The sequence below is a fragment of the Salarias fasciatus genome, chromosome 10, assembly GCF_902148845.1.
Source record: "Salarias fasciatus chromosome 10, fSalaFa1.1, whole genome shotgun sequence".
In the NCBI taxonomy this organism is placed as follows: Eukaryota; Metazoa; Chordata; class Actinopteri; order Blenniiformes; family Blenniidae; genus Salarias; species Salarias fasciatus.
The window spans coordinates 12392735-12401899 of record NC_043754.1 but is presented as its reverse complement, the minus strand read 5'-3'; the positions used below and the strand labels follow the sequence as shown (position 1 = coordinate 12401899).

Genomic DNA, 9165 nt, shown 5'->3' with positions numbered 1-9165 from the left:
TTACTGCTGTTCAGACACAGCGAGTGGCACAGCGGGAGTGGACTCGGCCCATGAGGTTGATCAGTCAAACGCCAACTCATTTACCTCTACTATCTTGTAATACAGCTGATATCATATCTACCTTGACTCAGGTTCAAAGAAAGGACGAACTTTGTAGATGAACTTGGTATTTGTTGAATATGTGAGCCTCCTCTCTTTCAGTTTGTGTGAATACTGATTTTTATTCTGGCTGTCATGTGCGCTGCGCCACAGCAGAGTGGCGCAGCGGAAGCGTGCTGGGCCCATAACCCAGAGGTCGATGGATCGAAACCATCCTCTGCTAGTGGCTTTTAATTGACAACTTCAAACAGGAAGGTTCTCGTTTCAACTTGAAGCACTTCACCAATGCATCGATTACAGATGTTAACGTGACTTACCATGTGATTCATCAGTCAAACTCCTACTCCCTCAGCATCATTATCTTGTAATACAGCTGAGATTATATCCACCTTGACTCCGGTTCAACGATAAGAGCGAAAACCTCAGGAGGAAGCATTTAAAGGCTGTGTCTACCCCTAGGAAAACAACAGTGGCTCAAGAAAGAACTTGAACACAGAGGATGAGGAGAAACAGAAAACTAACGAAGTAATGTTGCAATTTTCAGTTTGACAATCTTTTAGCATGCACTGCTTTAAACGCTTGCCAGAAAAGCATTTTGATGCTGTAACATTTACCATAATGCAGTGTACAGTATAGTTTGAATATGATAAGGGTTATTTGTAGTGGCATGTGTGGTTTGAAGATAACTTGGTATTTTCTGAAAATATGAGCCTCCTCTCTTTCAGTCTGTGTGAATGCAACACATGCACAGAACGAATAATCCCCCGTTTGATCTGCTCCGCTGTCTGGGACCGTATATATGAGACACGGAGCAGATCGGCGTAGAGTAGACGACCTCGTACAATTGGATCTCAAATACAATCCACTTCGAGTGAAGCGGATCTACTCGGGCATTTATATGACATATTTACAATCCGCTTCGCCGACAATCTGATTATATGGGGCTCATTGCAAACCTGGCCATTGTCTGCATTCTTTTGTCCGTAAGAGTTACCGTAACTGTTAATGCTGACGCAACTAAATGTGTGCCACCCCAGATGGGACTCGAACCCACAATCCCTGGCTTAGGAGGCCAGTGCCTTATCCATTAGGCCACTGGGGCACAAAGCATAGCTATTTATCAAAGAGATTTCCGAAACTCTGGCTGACCAAACGGTCCACGTCACACCCAGAAGAAATACTGGTATCCACACAGACTGAAAGACAGGAAGCCCACATATTCAACAAATACCAAGTTTATCTTCAAACCACACATCAAACTATACACTGCATTATGGTCAATGTTGCAGCATCCAAATGCTTTTCTGGGAAGCGTTTGAAGCAGTGCATGCAGCTAAAAGACTGTCAATATAAATAAGAAAATGAAAGAAAATAGAAAATTGCAACGCCACTATGCTCTGTCTTTCTCCTCACCCTCTGTGTTATAATTCTTTGTGGAGCCACTGTTGTTTCCTACAAGTCCAGCAGAGGTAGACAAATCCTTTAAATGCTTCCCCCAGATGTTTTGCTCCTTTCTTTGAACCTGAGTCAAGGTTCAATATCAACTGTCTTCTAAGACAACAATGCTGAGGAAGTAGGGTTTTGACTGAGTCTCCCATGCTCACCTGCTGTCAGTGTCTCTCCCTGTCAGGGCATAGCGCCACCTGATGAAGGCAGAAGACATGCACCATAAGCAGGATGCAGTCAGGCTGAGTGAGCATGTGAGCCTTCTTTACACATTCGAATCTGTCTGATGGAGGGAGTGCAGCAAAAGTCACATGCTCAAACCCAGAAAATTGTGAAATTTCTCAACTCGTAACTGGTGAGTTGTCTTTATTTTCACAACTTGAAGCCGAATGTGAACATTTTTCAACTTTTAATATCTTTGTACACATTGACAACTCTTAGTACATGTACACATTTTAATACAGAGCAGCAGGATTTTCACATATTTGAAAAATGTAATTACAGACACACAACTTTTGAAGATTCTGTTTCACAATGACAAATTCTTTCAAACACTGACAACTCTTACTTTGGACAGACAGATTGAGATACAGACAGACAACTCTAAACACACATTGACACAGTTTTTCTACAGTAATACCTTCATAGCATTTACTAAACTTCTTCAATATGGCTGCAACACCTGTGTTTTGTTGCGTCTTTTTGTTTGTGTTCAATGAGAGCAAAGAACCACCTTATACAATAGAACCATCAGAGCAAATCTTCCTCCAAGTCAGTCGTCAATCTCCATGTTAGTTGGTTGGTTAGTTAGTTCCTCGTTCACACAGTCAGTCAAATTATATAATTATAATGACAATGGAATAACAGGAAAAATGAGGTGAGGGAGACGAGGAAAACATGGAGAGACCCAGACAGCAGAAGAGGATTGAAGAGACACAGAGACCACAGGAAGGGAAGGGAGGATCAGAGGGAACCCTGACAGCAAATGAATTAATATATATTTAGATTTGTGTTGTTCATGTCCCTGTTCATCATGGACGTGTAAGGATAAAAATGTAGCATGTTCAGGCAGTGAATGTTTGTTGTGGGTGGTTTGAACACAGCAGAGTGGCGCAGCGGAAGCGTGCTGGGCCCATAACCCAGAGGTCGATGGATCGAAACCATCCTCTGCTAGTGGCTTTTGGATGAACAGCTTCAGTGCAGGATTATTCTCATTTCTACTTGAAGAAAGCACTGGACTCATGCATCAATCAGTGATGTTAATACGACTTTCCACGTGACTCATCAGTCCAAACCCTACTCCCTCAGCATCATTATCTTGTAATACTGCTGATATTATATCCACCTTGACTCAGGGTCTAAGAAACAACGGGAAAAAGTTATGGGGGAAGTTCTGGGGGAAGCCCTGGTGCAGCCAGGCAGTGGTGTTCAGAGTGGCCGCCAGGCAGCTCGCTCACTGGAGGAAGTGATGCAGTATTTCCATTTAACATTCAGCTTGTTGCATGAGCATCACGGCTTCACGGCATCAAAAGCAGAAGTGAGTGCGTTGTGTGAGAGTTTTATCTTGAGGCATTTTAGTAGTGACTGTTTTCAACATTTTTCTTGGATTACAGTCTGCTTTTTGGACAGTTTGGTTTCTTCCCAGAAGGCTAGAATCAACATTGAGCTCATAGCACATAAACGTAAATTGACCAGCGCTTTGCACACAATACTATGGCCTTTGGCCGCTACAGTTGTCAGATTTTTTCCGCACCTTTTTCCGTACACATAATGTATTGACTTCTCCCAGGGGGCAAGGAGCATTTCTCTCAGTATGACAAAAAGTGTTTTTGGACAACATCGCCTACCCTAGCTTTAATGCAGTGTATAGTTTGAATATGACAGTGGTTATTTGTAGTGGTATGTGTGGTTTGAAGATGAACCTGGTATGTGATGAATATGTGAGCCTCCTCTCTTTCAGTCTGTATGAATACCAGTAGCTCTCCTGAGTGTGATGGGGACGCTTTGGTATGTCAGCGTTTTTGAAATCTCTGTGATTGGAGCTGTTTTTCATGCCCCAGTGGCCTAATGGATAAGGCACTGGCCTCCTAAGCCAGGGATTGTGGGTTCGAGTCCCATCTGGGGTGGTACACATTTAGTTGCGTCAGTAGGGTCAACATTGCTGTGGAGTTCCTCTTGTGTACAAAAAAAGGTAGGCGAGACAAACTCACCACGGGCCCCTTGCACATGCCTACACACACAAACTGCACGCACAGAGGTTCTTTTCCCATTATGTACGGAACAACACAGGGCAACATAATCACACACAAAGACAGCACTGGTGCTGTCCATGATGCTGCGGCACTCGGGTCCCTGAACCACCCATATCAGCACTGACGTACGTATCATGGCCGCACAGCAGTGGGACTTCATTTTTCATTCATTCATTTTCATTCCCAATACACACTCATTAATTCACCGCACACACTCATACTCATCATGGCTGTACACCCGAACGACAGACGGAGATGTCAGATGAATTAGAGTGAGATCAAGAAAAGGATGGATGGAGAATAAGGCACAAATGAGACCATGAATCACTTCTCCAACACTAGAAAACAACAACATGATGCAACAATTTATTCGACTTTGGATAAAATTTGACGAACCGTATTTGTCTTTGAAAAACCTTGAATAAAATCTGCCATAATATACATATTATAAGCTGATAGCAAGCTAAAATAGCTGCTTCTGAGCACCCGCTTCTCCATTTTGAAATGGATGTTTTATATTGTACCAAAAAAAAAAAAATTATGAAGGCCTCACTGTCTGTGTTAATTCCTTCTGGAAACACTATTTGTTTTCCTAAAAGCACAGCAGGGGGAGACTTCCTCCAGATGTATTTGCTCCTATCTTTGAACCTGAGTGGAAGTGGATATACAGGACTGTCTCAGAAAATTAGAATATTGTGATAAAGTTCTTTATTTTCTGAAATGCAATTAAAAAAACAAAAATGTCATACATTCTGGATTCATTACAAATCAACTGAAATATTTCAAGCCTTTTATTATCTTAATATTGCTGATTATGGCTTACAGCTTAAGAAAACTCAAAAATCCTATCTCAAAATATTAGAATATCATGAGAAAGTATACTAGTAGGCTATTTAACTAATCACTTGAATCGTCTAAATAACTCGAAACACCTGCAAGTGTTTCCTGAGCCTTGAAAAACACTCAGCTTGGTCCAGTAAACTAAATCACAAGTATGGGGAAGACTGCTGATCTGACTGCTGTCCAGAGGACCATCATTGACACCCTCCATCAGGAGGGTAAGACACAAAAATGAATTTCTCAAAGAGCGGGCTGTTCACAGAGTGCAGTTTCAAAGCACATTCACAAAAAGTCTGTTGGAAGGGAGAAATGTGGCAGGAAACGCTGCACAACCAAGAGAGATGACCGCAGGCTTAACAGCATTGTGAAGAAGAGCCGCTTCCAGAATTTGGGGGAGCTTCAAAGACAGTGGACTGAAGCTGGAGTCCAGGTATCAAAAGCCACTGTTCACAGATGTGTCCGGGAAATGGGCTACAATAGCCGTATTCCCATGGTCAAGCCACTTCTGAACTCAAGACAACGGAAAAAGCGTCTGACTTGGGCTGTGGAAAAGAGCACTGGACAGTTGAAGAGTGGTCCAAAGTCCTCTTTTCAGATGAAAGCAAGTTTTGTATTTCATTTGGAAGTCAAGGCGCCAGAGTCTGGAGAAAGGCTGGAGAGGAGCAAAATCCAAGTTGCTTGAAATCCAGTGTGAAGTTCCCACAGTCAGCGATGGTTTGGGGAGCCATGTCAGCTGCTGGTGTTGGTCAACTGTGTCTCATCAAGTCCAGAGTAAATGCAGCTGTGTACCAAGAGATTTTAGAGCACTACATGCTTCCTTCTGCTGAAAAGCTCTATGGAGATGATGATTTCATTTTCCAGCATGATCTGGCACCTGCCCACAGTGCCAAAACCACCAGTAACTGGTGTACTGACCATGGCATTACTGTCCTCGATTGGCCTGCCAATTCCCCTGACCTGAACCCCATTGAGAATTTGTGGGGTATTGTCAAGAAGAAGCTGAAAGACACAAGACCCAACAATGCAAATGAGCTAAAGGCCGCTATTGAAGCATCCTGGGCATCCATAACACCTCAGCAATGCCACAGGCTGATTGCCTCCATGCCACGCCGCATTGATGCAGTAATTCATGCAAAAGGATTCCCAACCAAGTACTGAGTGCATTAATGGACATTTTCAATGTTTGATTTTGTTTTGCTGTTATAATTTTGTTTTTTTACTTGGTCTGAGGAAATATTCTAATATTTTGAGATAGGATTTTTGAGTTTTCTTAAGCTGTAAGCCATAATCAGCAATATTAAAATAATAAAAGGCTTGAAATATCTCAGTTGATTTGTAATGAATCCAGAATGTATGACATTTTTGTTTTTTTAATTGCATTTCAGATAATAGAGAATTTTATCACAATATTCTAATTTTCTGAGACAGTCCTGTAGTATCAGTTGTATTCCAAGCTAATGATGCTGAAGGTGTAGGGTCCTGTCTGATGACTCAGGATGGTGAGTCAAGGCCTCAGTATACTCCCCCGTCGCCGCCACGGCGTTCCTACGCCGACAACCCTACGCCGCTACTGAACATATCTTGCTCCTGCGTCAAGGGAACGCCCTCCTCTGCCAAGCTGCTGGCAGTCACAACAACAATGCGGCTTCCGTAGCTCCGGCTTTACCTAGACATAGATCTATAGAAATAGATTTCTAGACGTACGTATCTAGACACGCGTGCATTTACCGAACATATATCTGCATATATGACATATCTGGCGACACCGAGCTGTCGTGGAGGAGAGGCTGAGCGGACCGTGATGAAATATTGGTGAAACTAATGAGCTTTTGGACGATTAAAGCCGTTTTCGGAGTGGCTATACACATAGCCCCGTCTGCTAACAGTGCTAACACTGCTAACAGTATAGGGATGTGCGCCGCTCAATTTTGGATCTATATTTCTCCCGAAGCACTGTTCGGGCCAGAAAAGTTTTCCGGGTGAGTTCTACTTTATTCTATAAACAACGCGAAAGCGGACCAATCACAGCCCTCGATGCTCACGTCACCACGCGTCGAAACGACGCGAAGTCACAATTTTCGGGAGGCGCACGTCAAGCCCCGACGTAGCCCGTCATAGGGCTACGACGTCTACGTCGTAGGAACGACGTAGCGGCGACGGGGAAGTATACTGAGGCCTTAAGTCTCGTGCAGGAACGAGAATGAACTGCTGAAGTTGTCAGTTAAAAGCTGCTAGCAGAGGATGGTTTCGATCCATCGACCTCTGGGTTATGGGCCCAGCACGCTTCCGCTGCGCCACTCTGCTGTGCTCCGTCTCAGCTAAATGGACATTCACTGGGTGAACATCAGCCATCTTTGTCCTTTTTTGTGTTCATGGTGGACCGAGCGCTCACACACCTTCAGCCGTGATATGAACTCAGATACAGAATAAACAGCACTGGTAACAAGAGACAAGCTGAGATATAATGAAGCATCAGGACCAGTGTTTCGCACTTGTACAGCCTGTTCACACTCTTTGTTAAAATAAGTGTATTGCTGGTATCACTTTCCATTCGTAGAATTCTTATGGTCATATAAAGACAATACATAAGACTGATGGCTGTTACTTTGGTTAATTTCTTTCTTTATGTTGCCAAAGACCATGTCATCCAAAGCAAAATCTCACACAAGGCAATGCCAGACTCAGTGTGGATGTCTCCACTGCAAGCTGACGAGGGAAACAGGCCTGCGCCAAAGCAGAGGAAGTGCTGTGAGCTGTATCAAAGGGTAAGAATATCATGGGTGGTTATAGAATGTGGAGATTCATTGTTTCCCAACACAGTGGCCAGTTATTGTGTTTATCCACGGTTCTCTTGCAATGCTGTCCCTAGAGTGTGGACTCTGCTACATTTAATGGATGTGACCATCTCTTCTAGACATGCCGAGCATTCATTTTATGATTGACAGTATCTTGTAAACTTCAGGAGCCTTTTGTAAAGCTGTGAAATTTCGACTTCAGCATGTTGACATTTGAGAATGTGTGTTCATACGTACACACACTATTTGTGGAGGAAAAGCACCTTTTCCCTGACCGGGAATCGAACCCGGGCCGCGGCGGTGAGAGCGCCGAATCCTAACCACTAGACCATCAGGGACTTGACTTTTTCTTCAGGGAAATGCAACATAGTGACATCATGATACCGCTGTTATGGGACGTACTCTGCCCAAACTCATTGTCAGCCTCATGGACAGCATACTTGACTTTCTCTGTTTTATAATGCACAGAAAGTATTTCTATTCCAAGTTTTAGGTAATTCATGCATTTCTTATGTTATAGGGCTCTGACAGAGACCTGACTGGGAGATAGAAAGACAGGAAGAGTAAGAGAGAGCAAGAGAAACAAACAAACCAAAAAAAGAGCAGAGAGAAGACAGAAAGTGCAAAGATAATAGAACGATCCTTTGATTGGAACCGACACTCCAGACGACTGGCTGCTACACCTGCACAGAGATATAACAGAGAACATACTGCAGACTTTTGTTTGGAGGCACAGCTGGTAAATTATCTGGGACATGCAAGCTCGGGATCCAGGTATCAAATTACAAACCAGAGCAGCAGGAAAGACTTAATAGAGATAGATATTAGTCTAACACTCCACAAGACAACACAGTGACTGAGTCGGTGACCTCCACCATCTTCTCCTCCTTGATTGACATTATTATATAAACTCTAATAGCCTTGTTTAAAGCTGTGAAGTTTCAGTTTCAGAGGGTTGCACAAGCTATTTTTACAGAATATGTGGATGTTCATAAGTTCTCAGGAAAAGCACCTGTTCCCTGACCGGGAATCGAACCCGGGCCGCGGCGGTGAGAGCGCTGAATCCTAACCACTAGACCATCAGGGAGCTATAACGTGGAAAACATGACGACATCATTACATCATCCGTCAAATAGACTTTTTTCTATCATAACATCCTTGATGTGTTCAATACATTTAGTGTTTTGACTTTCAGCTGTTCGTGGTATGAATGAATGAAAGCATGAGCTTTGTTTTGAGCATGTAAAACAAGGAACAATCAAGGAATCTGAGAAAAAAAAGGAGTGTGTCAGTACAAATAGACAAACAGATAATATATCATGACCGTCTATGGTGATTAACTATGTCTTCACAGATGTAGATACTCTGGACACTGCCAGCCCACTGGGCCACCAAGGTTAAAGTCGTCATTTGAAAACAAATGTTATTCTGTCTGAATGTGCATTTTACTTCCCTTAAGAAAAACATGCAGAATTCAGCCATGACAAATATTAAGCAACCAATATTTATTCTTTCTCATCACATTTGTCAACATCACCTCATAAATACAGGCAGCCAGTGTGTGACAGGTACACAGCGGGGGTGTGAAGCGGAGTACCGTGACAGCACGCACACAGTTGTCCAAAAAAAAAAAAGAAAAAAAAAGAAAAAAGAAAAAACAGAAACGAGAAAACCTTTAAGTCTCTGTGACCCAAAAAGACATGACTGTCACATCCACATTCAAGTCATCAGGG

General features: G+C 43.0%; 7 non-coding genes across 7 annotated transcripts; 3 read left to right on the top strand and 4 right to left on the bottom strand.

The window, feature by feature from the left end:
• Nucleotides 1-250: 250 nt before the first annotated feature.
• On the top strand, nt 251-322 carry trnam-cau (transfer RNA methionine (anticodon CAU)). Its single transcript has one exon. It is a non-coding gene; the product is annotated as a tRNA-Met (tRNA).
• Nucleotides 323-1128: 806 nt separating this feature from the next.
• trnar-ccu (transfer RNA arginine (anticodon CCU)) lies at nt 1129-1201 on the bottom strand. The gene has a single exon. It is a non-coding gene; the product is annotated as a tRNA-Arg (tRNA).
• A 1445-nt stretch (nt 1202-2646) lies between these two features.
• Nucleotides 2647-2718, top strand: trnam-cau (transfer RNA methionine (anticodon CAU)). Its single transcript has one exon. It is a non-coding gene; the product is annotated as a tRNA-Met (tRNA).
• An 880-nt stretch (nt 2719-3598) lies between these two features.
• trnar-ccu (transfer RNA arginine (anticodon CCU)) lies at nt 3599-3671 on the top strand. Its single transcript has one exon. It is a non-coding gene; the product is annotated as a tRNA-Arg (tRNA).
• Nucleotides 3672-6869: 3198 nt separating this feature from the next.
• Nucleotides 6870-6941, bottom strand: trnam-cau (transfer RNA methionine (anticodon CAU)). Its single transcript has one exon. It is a non-coding gene; the product is annotated as a tRNA-Met (tRNA).
• A 757-nt stretch (nt 6942-7698) lies between these two features.
• Nucleotides 7699-7770, bottom strand: trnae-cuc (transfer RNA glutamic acid (anticodon CUC)). The gene has a single exon. It is a non-coding gene; the product is annotated as a tRNA-Glu (tRNA).
• A 677-nt stretch (nt 7771-8447) lies between these two features.
• On the bottom strand, nt 8448-8519 carry trnae-cuc (transfer RNA glutamic acid (anticodon CUC)). Its single transcript has one exon. It is a non-coding gene; the product is annotated as a tRNA-Glu (tRNA).
• Nucleotides 8520-9165: the final 646 nt, after the last annotated feature.